Consider the following 12,813-nt stretch of genomic DNA (forward strand, 5'->3'; position numbering starts at 1 on the left):
GTATCTACAGGCAAAGGCTTAGTGAAAATATCAGCAATTTGTTCTTTTGTAGATACATACTCTGTTAGGAATCCCACATATACTGAGAGGGGGGGGTGAATCAGTATCTAACTGGTATATTGAATTTCTTAACTTAAAACATGTAGAACATAATATAACAGTGTACCAGTATGCAAGAAATAATGTAATAAACAAAATCAAGAACATCCACATGAAAAGCACACCATAACACAAGATTTTAACGAGCAAACCGGGTGTGGGAAAAACCTCGGTGGGATTTGTGACCCCCAATATTCACTCACTGGCCAATAAGAGAATATTACTTACAATAGGGGCCTGCACATGCAGGAAGGCCAACTTCCTAGAGCTCACTGCTCAATGGGAAGTCTCACTGACTTACAATTGGGATTATACAAATCCAATATCTTGTACCGCTTTACAATAGCATCTTCAATGCCAGATTCAGTATCGGTTCCTGCTTTGTTCTTTACATATACCCCTTAACCTATATTTCACATAATAGGTCTGCCTAATATTTTTTCTTTCTTCTTGCATCTCATATATTAAATGTCTACAATGATATCTTTTATATATAAGAGTCATTTTACAATTTTCCAAGTCGGCTTACAAAGTTTTTTAATAATAAACAAAATATAATATAACAAAAATCCTGTCGGCCTCTGTGCCGGTATACTTCCTTTCTTCTGTGCTAGTGTCGGTGCCGGTGCCGGTGTAGAGTGTGATCTGTTGATGCCGGTATAATGCCTTTGTCGATGCCATAGGATTGCAAGGTTGCCATCAATGACAAAACCTTCAATCACATATAATGTCTCATTGGAGTGTGCATATGCCAACATACTCTAGCTTCACCTTCTATTCACTGACTTTCTCTCTCAAGTAGTGATATTTTATTTACACATGCTTTGTCTTTGAATGTTGCACCAGATTCTTTGGCAGGTTAATAGAACTAGAATTATCACAGTATATAATTGTAGGCTCATCATAAATAACTCTGGTATCCTTAAATATTTGCTTCATCCAAACTACCTGAGTGCAATTACTAGCAGTAGCGATGTACTCAGCTTCAGCAGTATATAAGGACATTGAATCTTGTTTCTTACTAGCCCATGAAACCAACTTCTTACCCAAAAATAGTGCTCCATAGGTAGTTCTCCTCCGGTCATCAACATCACTAGCCCAATCAGCATCAGTGTAAGCACATAGCATGAAATCATCATTGCTTGGATACCATAAAGCATAGTCCATAGTTTCCTTCAAGTATCTGAATATCCTCTTCACAGTAGTGACATGACTCTCTTTTGGATCATCTTGATATCTAGTAGCCATGCACATAGCATGCATGATGTTTGCCCTAGTTTGAGTATGATATAGCAATCCACCAACCATAGATCTATACAAACTCTGATTAGCTTTTGAAGATTCATCATTCTTAGATATTTTACAACCAATCACCATAGGATTCCCAGTTGGTTTGGAGTCATCTAACCCAGACTTCTTCAGAAATTCCTTCACATACTTAGTTTGAGATATGAATATACCTTTTTCAGTTTGTGAAATCTGCAAACCTAAGAAAAATTTCATCTCACCAATCATAGACATCTCAAATTCTTTCTACATATCACTAGAAAACTTCTAGCTCAAGTCATCATCACCTTCAAAGATAATATCATCAACAAAGACTTCAATAATTAGGATGTTATCATTCTCAATCTTAAAATACAGATTACTTTCAGCAGCACCTTTAGTAAATCCTAATTTTAACAAATATTTATCTATTCTAGCATACCAGGCTCTAGGAGCTTGTTTCAATCCATAAAGATATTTCTTCAGTTTGTATACCATGTCTCCATCATCTGACAGTGAAAATCCATCAGGTTGCTCAATGTAAACTTATTCTTCTAGATCACCATTGAAAAAGGAAGATTTGAGATCCATCTGATATAACTTGAAATCTATATAAGTAGTATAAGCAAGAAATAGTCTAACAGCTTCAAGTCTAGCAACCAGAGCAAAAGTCTCCTCGTAATCAATTCTTTTTTTCTGAGAAAATCCTTTACAAACCAGTCTAGCTTTATTCTTGACAACTTCACCGGCTTCATTCAATTTGTTCATGAATAACCATTTAGTACCAATAACATTTTTATCCTTAGGTCTAGGCACAAGTTCCCAAGTATTATTCTTTTCAATCTGATCTAGTTCTTCTTCCATATCTCTCATCCAATTTTCATCTTTACAAGCTTCAATAACATCTTTAGGTTCAACTTTAGAAATCAAGCATACTTCTTCAGCAGCTAACCTTCTTCTAGTCATTACACCTTTATTCTTGTCACCGATGATCTAATTTTCAAAATGATTTAGTCTTACATACCTCGAAGTCTTCTGATTGTTCTGATTATTAGGTTCCTGCACTCCTTCATTGACAGCAACAATATCCAAGTTAACTGTATGTACCATATCATTCTACTTAGGAACTTCATGCTAAATAGGCGTTAAAACAATATGTTGACCATCATCATAACCACAAGCTCTGATCTCTTTTCCTAGGTTCTCATCTACCTTTACATTTGCACTTTACACTATCTTCCTCAGTCTCTTGTTGTAGCACTGGTAGGCTTTTCTCTTTGTAGAATATCCCAAGAAAATTTGTTCATCACTTCTAGCATCAAACTTTCCTATATCCTCATCTCTCTTGATATCACATTTGCTACCAAATACTCTAAAATATCTCACAGTAGGAACATGACCAAACCAAACCTCATAAGGGGTCTTATCGATACCTCCTTTGATGTGAACACTATTGAATGTGTAAATAGTAGTGCTAATGGCTTCTTTCCAGTAGATCTTTGGGACATTTCCTTCAATCAGCATAGTCCTTGTAGCATCCAAGACAGTTTTGTTCTTTCTCTTAACAACTCCATTCTACTAAGGGGTTCTAGGAGCATATAATTGTCATCTAATCCCATGATTGTCATAGAATGAATTAAACTCACCAGAACAGAATTCTCACCTCTATCAGATCTCAGACACTTCACCTTCAATCCAAACTCAGTCTCAACCTTTTCTTTGAAAATATTGAACTTGTCCAATGCTTCTAATTTCTTTCAAAAAGACAACCCACATCATCCTAGAATAATCATCAATTAGCAGCATAAAATATCTATCACCCTACACACTTCTAACATTTGTAGGTCCACATAGGTCAGTATGCACAATATCTAGCAATCCTTCTAATATATATTGTTTTCTTTTGAAATAAAGTCTTGTTTGCTTACCCAACTAACATTTCTTACATACCGGATTAGCAGGCTTAACAATCTTAGGTAGATCTCTAACAATATGTGTAGAATTGATCTTAGTAAGTGAATAAAAATTTAGATGACACATTCTCCTATGCCACAACCAACTCTCATCAATCTGTGAAATCAAGCAACTTTTCTCACCAACATTCAAATGAAAAATGTTACCTTTAGTCTTAGTTCTAGATGCAATATCTATATCAAAGGCATTTAAGATTTTGCATTTTCCATCCTTGAATTGTAGATCATAACCTTTATCAACCATCTATCCAACACTCAAAAGATTGTGATTCAAACCTTTAACATACAAGACATCACCAGTGTTATGCTTACCATGAAAAGAAATAGAACCTCTCCCACAGATCACACAGGCTTTGTCATCTCCAAATCTAACTATTTCACCATCATATCTCTCCATACTCACAAATTTTCTTTTATCACTGGTCATATGATGTGAACAACCACTATCAATTACCCATGTTCATCTTTCTCTTCAACTTTAGCAGATAAAGCTTTATCCTCAATAGTACAGCTAGTGGAGTCAACAGGTACAAGTCCATCTTCCTTAATGGAAAGAAATACAGCTTCATCTCCTTCTGATTCTTCATCTATAATACCTTCATCAATAGCATAAAAATAGTTCTTCTAAATTCTATACTTCTGATTAGGCTTGTAGGGCTTATCATAATTCTCATGCCTGTCATATCTATCATTCCTATCATGCTTATCAAACTTAGCATGCATGTCATACTTAGTGTTAGGATTCCCACAGATACTGAGAGGGGGGGGTGAATCAGTATCTAACCGGTGTACAGAATTTCTTCTTTTAAAACATGCAGAACATATTATAACAGTGTACCGGTATGCAAGAAATAATGCAATAAACAAAATTAAAAACATCCACATGAAAAGCACACCATGACACAAGGATTTAATGAGGAAACCCGGTATGGGAAAAAACTCGGTGGGATTTGTGACCCACAATATCCACTTACTAGCCAATAAGAGAATATTACTTACAAGAGGGGCCTGCACATGCAGGAAGGCCAACTGCCTAGAGCTCACGGCTCAATGGGAAGTCTCACTAACTTACAATGTGGATTATACAAATCCAATATCTTGTACTGCTTTACAATAGCATCTATAATTCCTGATCCAGTACCAGTTGCTGCTCTGCTTCTTACATAAACCCTTTAACCTATATTTCGCATAATAGGTTTGCCTTAATATTTCACTTACATCACTTTCTTCACTTCCTTACAAAATGTCTACAATGATCTCTTTTATATATAAGAGTCATTTTACAACATGCCAAGTCAACTTACAAAGTTCTTACAATAATAAACAAAATATGATATAACAAAATCCTGTCGGCCTCTATGTCGGTATACTTCCTTTATTTCTGCCGGTGTCGGTGTCCTGAGTGTCGGTGTAGAGTGTGATCGTTGATGCTGGTGAACCATCTTGTAGGTGTAATGCCTTGCCAGTATAATGCCTTGTCGATGCCATAGGATTGTAAGGTTACCATCAATGACAAAACCTTCAATCACCTACAATGTCTCATTGGAGTGTGCATATGCCAACAATCTCCCCCTTTGGCATTGATGGCAACACTCATGAGAAATTTCAAAAAGTGTATCCAAAAATATGAAGTCCAAAAAGTTACCAAAAATGTGTGCTCCCCCTGAGCATATGATTCCTGTGATATTTGAATTTTCTCATCCCACTACTCCCCCTTTGGCATCAATGACAAAGGTTGTCAAGATGTCAGTAGAGTTTGTAGTTTCAACCTTGTAACTAGGTAGTTACAATTTGAAATAGATCCACCAAAATCAAGTTTATACTCTCCATAAACTTTTTACTATCTCTTATTGTTGTCTCTGTTCTGTTAACTGTACCAGTGAGATGCTGCAAATGCTTTGTCAGTGTTTTTTGTCCCTGTATCAGTGCCTCAGATATTTCCTTCCATAATGATGCTAGATAGTCCAATCTTGGACTCAGTTTTAATCTTAGATGTTTTTCCTTATTCACTATTCTCTCTTTTTCTCTTTCCAATTTAAGTAATTCTTCTTCAAAATGTGTTATCTTCTGTTCAAAAACTAATAATGTATCAGGTGAGTTGACAAAATTATCTATAAGTTTATTGATTTCATCCTGTACCTTGCTCATCTTCTTATCTATATCTATAGTCAAAAAGTTTGTCTTATAGATGTCTTTGTACAAAGTTTTGTATTCTTTCAATAAATTACACAGTTCTGGTAGAAGTGTGTCAAAATCTCTGGTACACTTCTTTATCTGCTCATCAAAGAATCTTTGCTTTTCAATTTCTACTTTGTCCTTCAATGTCTCTTCCTATATTTTCTCAATGTTTTCTGTGATATATTTACACAAGGTATCAAGTTGTCCTAAAGAATCTTTATTGTCTATATTACAGTTAGGAGCAATTACCTTCAAAATTGGTATTGTGTCATCTATTGCCTTATAAGCTTGTGAGCTGCAATCTGTTGTCTTTTTAATTGAATCCAATAGTACTTCAGTCACATTAGTTGATTTGTAGCCTGATGAGGAACCTACATTCTGAGTACCGCCAGTGGAAGTAACCAAGCTTGTATTGACCTCTGGTAGGTCTATTTGTGTTTGTATTTCCTTAAGTAATGGTTTTTCTATTTCTCCAGTTACTGGTGGCACTATTTCCTTATGAACCTGTTCCTATTTCTATTGTTGTTCCTGTTCAAGAGCCTTTTGCTCTATTTGTTTCTCTATTTGTTGCATTGTCTCAGTCTGAGTCTAAGTTTCTACCTATTTCTCTTTGTCATTTGCCAGTTTCTCCTGTGTGTTATCAGTTTGCTTAGCTACCAGAGGCTTACTAGCCATGTCAGTCTTATCAGCTATATCTTTATCTACCACAATATTGATCTTTTGAGTATCAACATCCACTGTATATAAGACTTTAGGATTAGGATTGACATCGTCTACATCCATACTTTCAACTGTCGGTTGATCTTTTGTAACTGTTGTTTTTACTGGTGGAGTAATCAAAGGAGGTGGGGGTAAGTTATCTTTAACCTTGATACTGGGTGGTCAACCAACTTTACCTTTACCCTTGTCACTTTCTTTCTAATATACCTTTATAGGTTTTTGGCTCATTTATTCTTCTTGTTTTTCTTTTTCCACTAGGAAAATGTCCCATGCATTTTTTGTCTCCTTAGTCACCTCATTAACTCTTCCAGCCATTAGAGCAATGTGTCGGTGTGCAGTAGAAAATACTGACCGGTTGACTTCAGCAATTAAGTCATCAATTTCTTTGGGTGAATTCACCAGGTATACAGCAAGTAGCTTTTCTATCTTTATTTTCTTGTCAAGTTCTACTACTACTTGTCTCCTTGCTTCCAGTCTCTTAAATAGTTCATCTGGTACTTCATCAACTACTTCCATCAAAAATTTCTTATACATATCCATATGCAATATAACACTATTTTCTACTTGTTCTTTTTCATCAGTTGTCAGAGTGTCATATAGTTTCTCTATATTCTTTAATTTCCCTTCCTCCGTAATTTCATTCAACAGTATGTCAAGAGGGGCCAAGTCCTTGTTTGTCATCTTCTTCTTGGGTGTCAGTTTCTTCTTCTTTGGTGTAGCCTTTCTTACCAGAGATCTCACTGCTTGTTGTTTTTGTCTTGTCCTCCTAGGTGAGGGTGTAGTTGCCGGTAAGGGATCTCTTTTCCTTACAACTCTCTTGAAAGTTGTAGGCATGTCATTCTCTGAAGATGTGCCTACCGGTGATAGGTGATTTTCAAGTTGTGGAGCTGCTAACTCATCCTCTGTTATACCGGTTTGTTCCATTATTTTATCTTTGATTTCCTTTGCTTGCCTAAAACCTTTTCTTACAACTGCCTCAACCTTTTTCACTCTTTTCTTAGATTGTATTTGGCTTTCAATAGTTTCTGCACTACCAAATACTTCTTCCTTAGGTTCTTTAGGGGCTTCCAGAAGTGCTTTAGCATAAGTTTCAAATATATGATCATCTGTTTCATAGCCCATCTCTATTACCCAAACTATCCTAAGGATGACTGCTTCCATCCAGATCTCATCCTTCTTGATTACAAAGCATATTTCATCCTTATATTTGTCAACAATCTTTTGTGATAATCTGATTCTTTTTTTCCTTTTGGCCTTTAGTGTTTGAAACAAATCATGGATATTGTTTTCCTTATCTTCTCCCATATTATTGAATAGTTTTGTTAGTTGTTTACCTACCGGTATATCATATCCAAGTTCTTTGTAGCCTATATCGGGAACCTGTTTGGTTATATGTAGCATCAGACATACTAGCAGATTTCCAAATTTAAAAGTTCCTTTCTTGTCCTTCTTAATCTTGCCTAAGTTGTCAATTAATTCATCCTTCAACCACTCACATACATCAATCTTCACATTATTCGTGACCATATCATAAGCACTCTTAATGCATAAACTTGAAACTGAATTAAGTCTATTTGCATGAGTAGCTTTATATCCTAATATCATGCTGATAAATCTCACATTAATGTCTGTTACATCATTTACTCTTAAGGACCTTCTGTCGGATGTGGCACCAGTTAGGTTTATAACTAGGTCATTGGAGACCTTTATAGTCTTGTCTAGCCTTTTACTAGTGGTCAGTAACCCTGTGACAGCTTTCACAGCTTCCTTGGTGATTTTGTGAATTGCATCTAACCAGAAAAATCACCATGGACCCTGCTTAAGACTATCCTGATCACATCCTTGGGGAATTTTCAGGAATGCTAAGGATCTCTATAAATCCTAGGGTTTCAATGATCTTGTGTTCATCTTTTACATTACTGAATTCATCACATATGATAGTTTTAAACATGGTTTTAATCCCTTCATCTCCTAGTTCCTCAATGTTGAAGTGAATGTAAATTCTGGGGTCTTCAACATAAAAAACTCCCTTAGGAATTTGAGAAATAGCACCTAAAGTATCATCTTTCTTTGCTACTTCAGGAACTAATTGAAATACAGGCCTAGGTCTTTTTATAACTTTGACAATAGTAGGGTTTTCTATATATTCCAGTGCAAAGGTGGATGCCATGATAAAATACCTTTTACTGCCTTTAAGATGGATGATTGCTTGAAGTGTTCTTGCCTCTTGCTCGAAATGCCTTAGCTCAGAATCTTCGCGCTCTTCGTAGGTTTGAAATCTTGGTAAAATGAAATGGAGCCAAAACCTCAAATTTATAGTGTCTTTTTGCCATCTACCACATTAAATGCATGTCTATTAAGTATTCACTTAACATTGTCTACTGGTAATAAGTAATTTCCAACTTCTCATCTCTAATTGAGGGAATAATAGCACGTGTCATTAGATTGCCAAACCCTCAAGCAAACTTTCTTCAATTAGATGAAGAACTTCCTACCGGTGGAGCACTACTATGTCCTGTCAGTGAAGCATTGACTGGTTCTACCGGTGGAGGAGTATTCCCAATATTTAGATCAGCTTTTCTAATCCATTGTTTTGAGAATTCTTGCTTAACCTCTTCAACTTTTTCTTTACCCTTTAAGATAGAGCTTTTGTTGTCTACTGGTGATCCTTTACTTCTATAGAATTTTGCAATATGTCCAATCTTGTTACATGCATAACAAGTTACATTATTCTTCTGAATAGCTTTCCCATAACCTATGTCGGTTTGTGTTCTGCATTGATTAGATAAATGTCCAAATCTTCCACAAACATAACATTTCACATTCATTCTGCAATTTTCTGAGTTGTGACCAACTTTGTTGCATTTTGAACATTTACCGGTGGGTGTGTTGATATTCTGATAATTTCTAGATCTACATTCATTTTCTCTATGACCATACTTTTTACAGTTAAAGCATTTTCCATTGAATTTATAAGCATTAGGTTGTCTTACCGGTTTGCTATGATCCTGAGTATTTGCAGTACCAGAGCTTTCACCAACTTCAAAGCCAATTCCAGAAGTGTCACTTTTAGGTTTTTGATTCTTCAGCAATGTGCCAAGTTTCTCTAAGCTTTTCTTGAATTTTTCTTTATGTCGATTTGCAGTTTCTACTTCTCTTTCTAAAACTTCTTTCTGTCTCATTAGTTCATTGGAGTCATTCTGAGTGTGCATCAAATCTGTCTTCAACATGTCATTTTCAAGGCTAAGTCTTGTGTTCTCATTTGTTGCATCACTTAGTCTTATGGTCAATTCTTCTTCATTCTTCTTCCTATCCTCAATTTCTTTACAAATTCTCATAGTCATATCCTGTATCTCATTCTTTGTTGTCATGTTCTCCAGTTTCAACTTGCTTATCTGATCATTAAGTGATTCATTTTCGTCATTCTCATTTTGCATCTTTTCGCAAAGCTCTCTTCTCTTATTTCTTACAACAATAAGATTTTCTTGAAGTGCCTAAATGATATCCTGAGCTGCCCTTAAATCATCTTCTAGTTTGATATTTTTCAATTTTTTTGCATCATAGTCTAAGAGAGCTCCTTCAAGTTGCTTCATCAGATTTTCCATCTTTACTAGTGTCAAGATCTTCCTCAAGTTGTTAGGCTTCTAAAAAATAGAGGACCGATCTCTAATACCAATTGTTAGGATTCCCATAGATACTAAGAGGGGGGGTGAATTAGTATCTAACTGGTGTACAGAATTTCTTCTTTTAAAACATGCAAAACATATTATAATAGTGTACCGGTATGCAAGAAATAATGCAATAAACAGAATTAAAAATATCCACATGAAAAGCACACCATGACACTAGGATTTAACGAGGAAACCCGGTGTGGGAAAAACCTCAGTGGGATTTGTGACCCACAATATCCACTTACTGGCCAATAAGAGAATATTACTTACAAGAGGGGTCTGCACATGCAGGAAGGCCAACTGCCTAGAGCTCACGGCTCAATGGGAAGTCTCACTAACTTACAATGTGGATTATACAAATCAAATTACTTGTATTGCTTTACAATAGCATCTATAATGCCTAATCCAGTACCGGTTGCTACTCTGCTTCTTACATAAACCCTTTAACCTATATTTCGCATAATAGGGCTGCCTTAATATTTCACTTACATCACTTTCTTCACTTCCTTACAAAATATCTACAATGATCTCTTTTATATATAAGAGTCATTTTACAACATGCCAAGTCGGCTTACAAAGTTTTTATAATAATAAACAAAATATAATATAACAAAATCCTGTCAGCCTCCGTGTCGGTATACTTCCTTTATTTGTGTCGGTGCCAGTGTCATGAGTGTCGATGTAGAGTGTGATTGTTGATACTGGTGAACTATCTTGTAGGTGTAATGCCTTACCGGTATAATGCCTTGTCGATGCCATAGGATTATAAGGTTGCCATCAATGACAAAACCTTCAATCACCTACAATGTCTCATTGGAGTGTGCATATGCCAACACTTAGTCATTCTCTCTGAACATCTAGAAGAAAAATGTTCTATCTTATTACAAGAGAAACATTTCCAAGGAAAGTTTCCATCATACTTATCGGCACCTTTAGGCAATCTCCAGGAAATCAGTGCTTCAAGCTCATCCAGCTCTCTTTCTTACTCTTCTATATCTATTCTCTCTCTTTCATATCTAGATAGTCTGCACTCATCCGGGTCATATTTTTGCTTATCAAATACATGTGCAGATGCTCTAAATGTTATCTCAGATTTTCCATGTGATTCTCCAAATTTGCTCAGCTCAAATATAGCAAGCTTTCCAACTAGCATATCTCTTGTCACTATAGTCACACTCTAGATCTTGTCAATAGCAGCAACCTTATGTTTATAGGTAGGAGGCAAAGATATCAACACCTTAGCAATAATTTCATCTTCCTCAATGGTTCCATCGGCACATCTAATACCTAGGACAAGGTTATTCACCTTAGCCATGAAAGAGTGTATGTTCTCGTCATCTCCAATCTTCAATGTCTCGTACTTTCCTTTCAACTCTGCAACTTAGAAACCTTCACTTGTTTATCACCTTCATATAGAATCTCAAGCTTCACCCAGATCGCATGTGCGGTCTGAAGTCCCACTATATTTGTCATCTTTGAATTAGTTAAGGCACTAAGAAATGCTTCCTTCACTCTAATATTATGCTCAGCTTCCTTGATCTCATCAGGAGTAGATGGTACATTTGGAGAAATAGTATAGGCATTGTTTTCAATCTTCCAATAATCTTCACCAAGACATTTCAAGTGCACTTACATCCGATCCTTCCATATAGCATAGTTACTCCCATCAAATCTTGGATTGTCCTTCTTAAAGATAACACCTTGAGCTACCATCCTAGATCTCCTCAAGTAATTAAGCTTCAACCGGAGGATCTAGCTTTGATACCAGTTGTTAGAAGCAACCAAAAAGGAAGACTGAGAGGGGGGTGAATCAGCCTTCACCAGAAATATAAAATTTAAACACAAAACATAGATCTGATAAGCTACAATAATAAGAAAGATAAGCAAATTGAAAGCACAACACACAACACCAATATTTTGACATGGAAAACCAAGCTACGGAAAAAACCGTGGTTGGAACCTACCCATAGTAAGATGATACTCTGCAGTAGTATGTGAAAATATTACAATGGAGAATAAACATACATTCAGGAACACTGCCTAGAGCTCACTACTCAAAAGATAATGGCCTGAAAGGATACAACCCTCAGGAAAGTCTCATTGACTTACAATAAGATTTAGACTACAATCTAGAAGAAATGAACTAAAAGAATAGCATCTCCAAATGCCAGATTATAGTTCTTGTTAAGCACAAATGTCTGCCCGGCAACACCAAACTCCCATCAAACTCAAAACCGAAGGATAAATCACTTGTTCGCACATAAACCTCTCTTTGATAATGAATACATAACATCAACACCTAAATTACATGAATATGTCACCTATATATAAAAATCATCAACCTTGATAACAAGGCCGGTTAAACCCTCAATTACAAAATTACATCACACAATACAAAGATCGACCACTAGACCAATATAATGGTTTACATAGTATAGAATGGTCCTATAACAAATTCCCAAATACACAACTCCACCAAAAATCATGCCAAGATCAACTGCAACACGCTACACCACCGAGAAAATCGCATAACATGAAAATCATCACCAATTGATAGAAACCACCAAAAAATTGCACACCAATCAATGTGGATCATCCAAAAAACTAGGACACAATTGGGAAACACCAGCAAGCATGTTAGAATCATCAGGAATAGTTGCACCAACACCACTTATCAAATCTTCATCGGTCAACGTCTGAAAGCTCAAGAACACAACCAATTGGCAATTCTCACAAATACAGATAACATGCAGAGCACCAAATCATGATCCATCTAAAATTAAGATACACAAGACCATCCCAAGAAATATCCCAAAAACTCAGCACAAGATCGGATCACACCAGAATATATCAGAGAAAATATTAAACTCTACAAAATAGTGATCAGCAAAACAACACTACAAAAT

This window comes from Cryptomeria japonica, chromosome 9 (assembly GCF_030272615.1).
Source record: "Cryptomeria japonica chromosome 9, Sugi_1.0, whole genome shotgun sequence".
Lineage (NCBI taxonomy): Eukaryota > Viridiplantae > Streptophyta > Pinopsida > Cupressales > Cupressaceae > Cryptomeria > Cryptomeria japonica.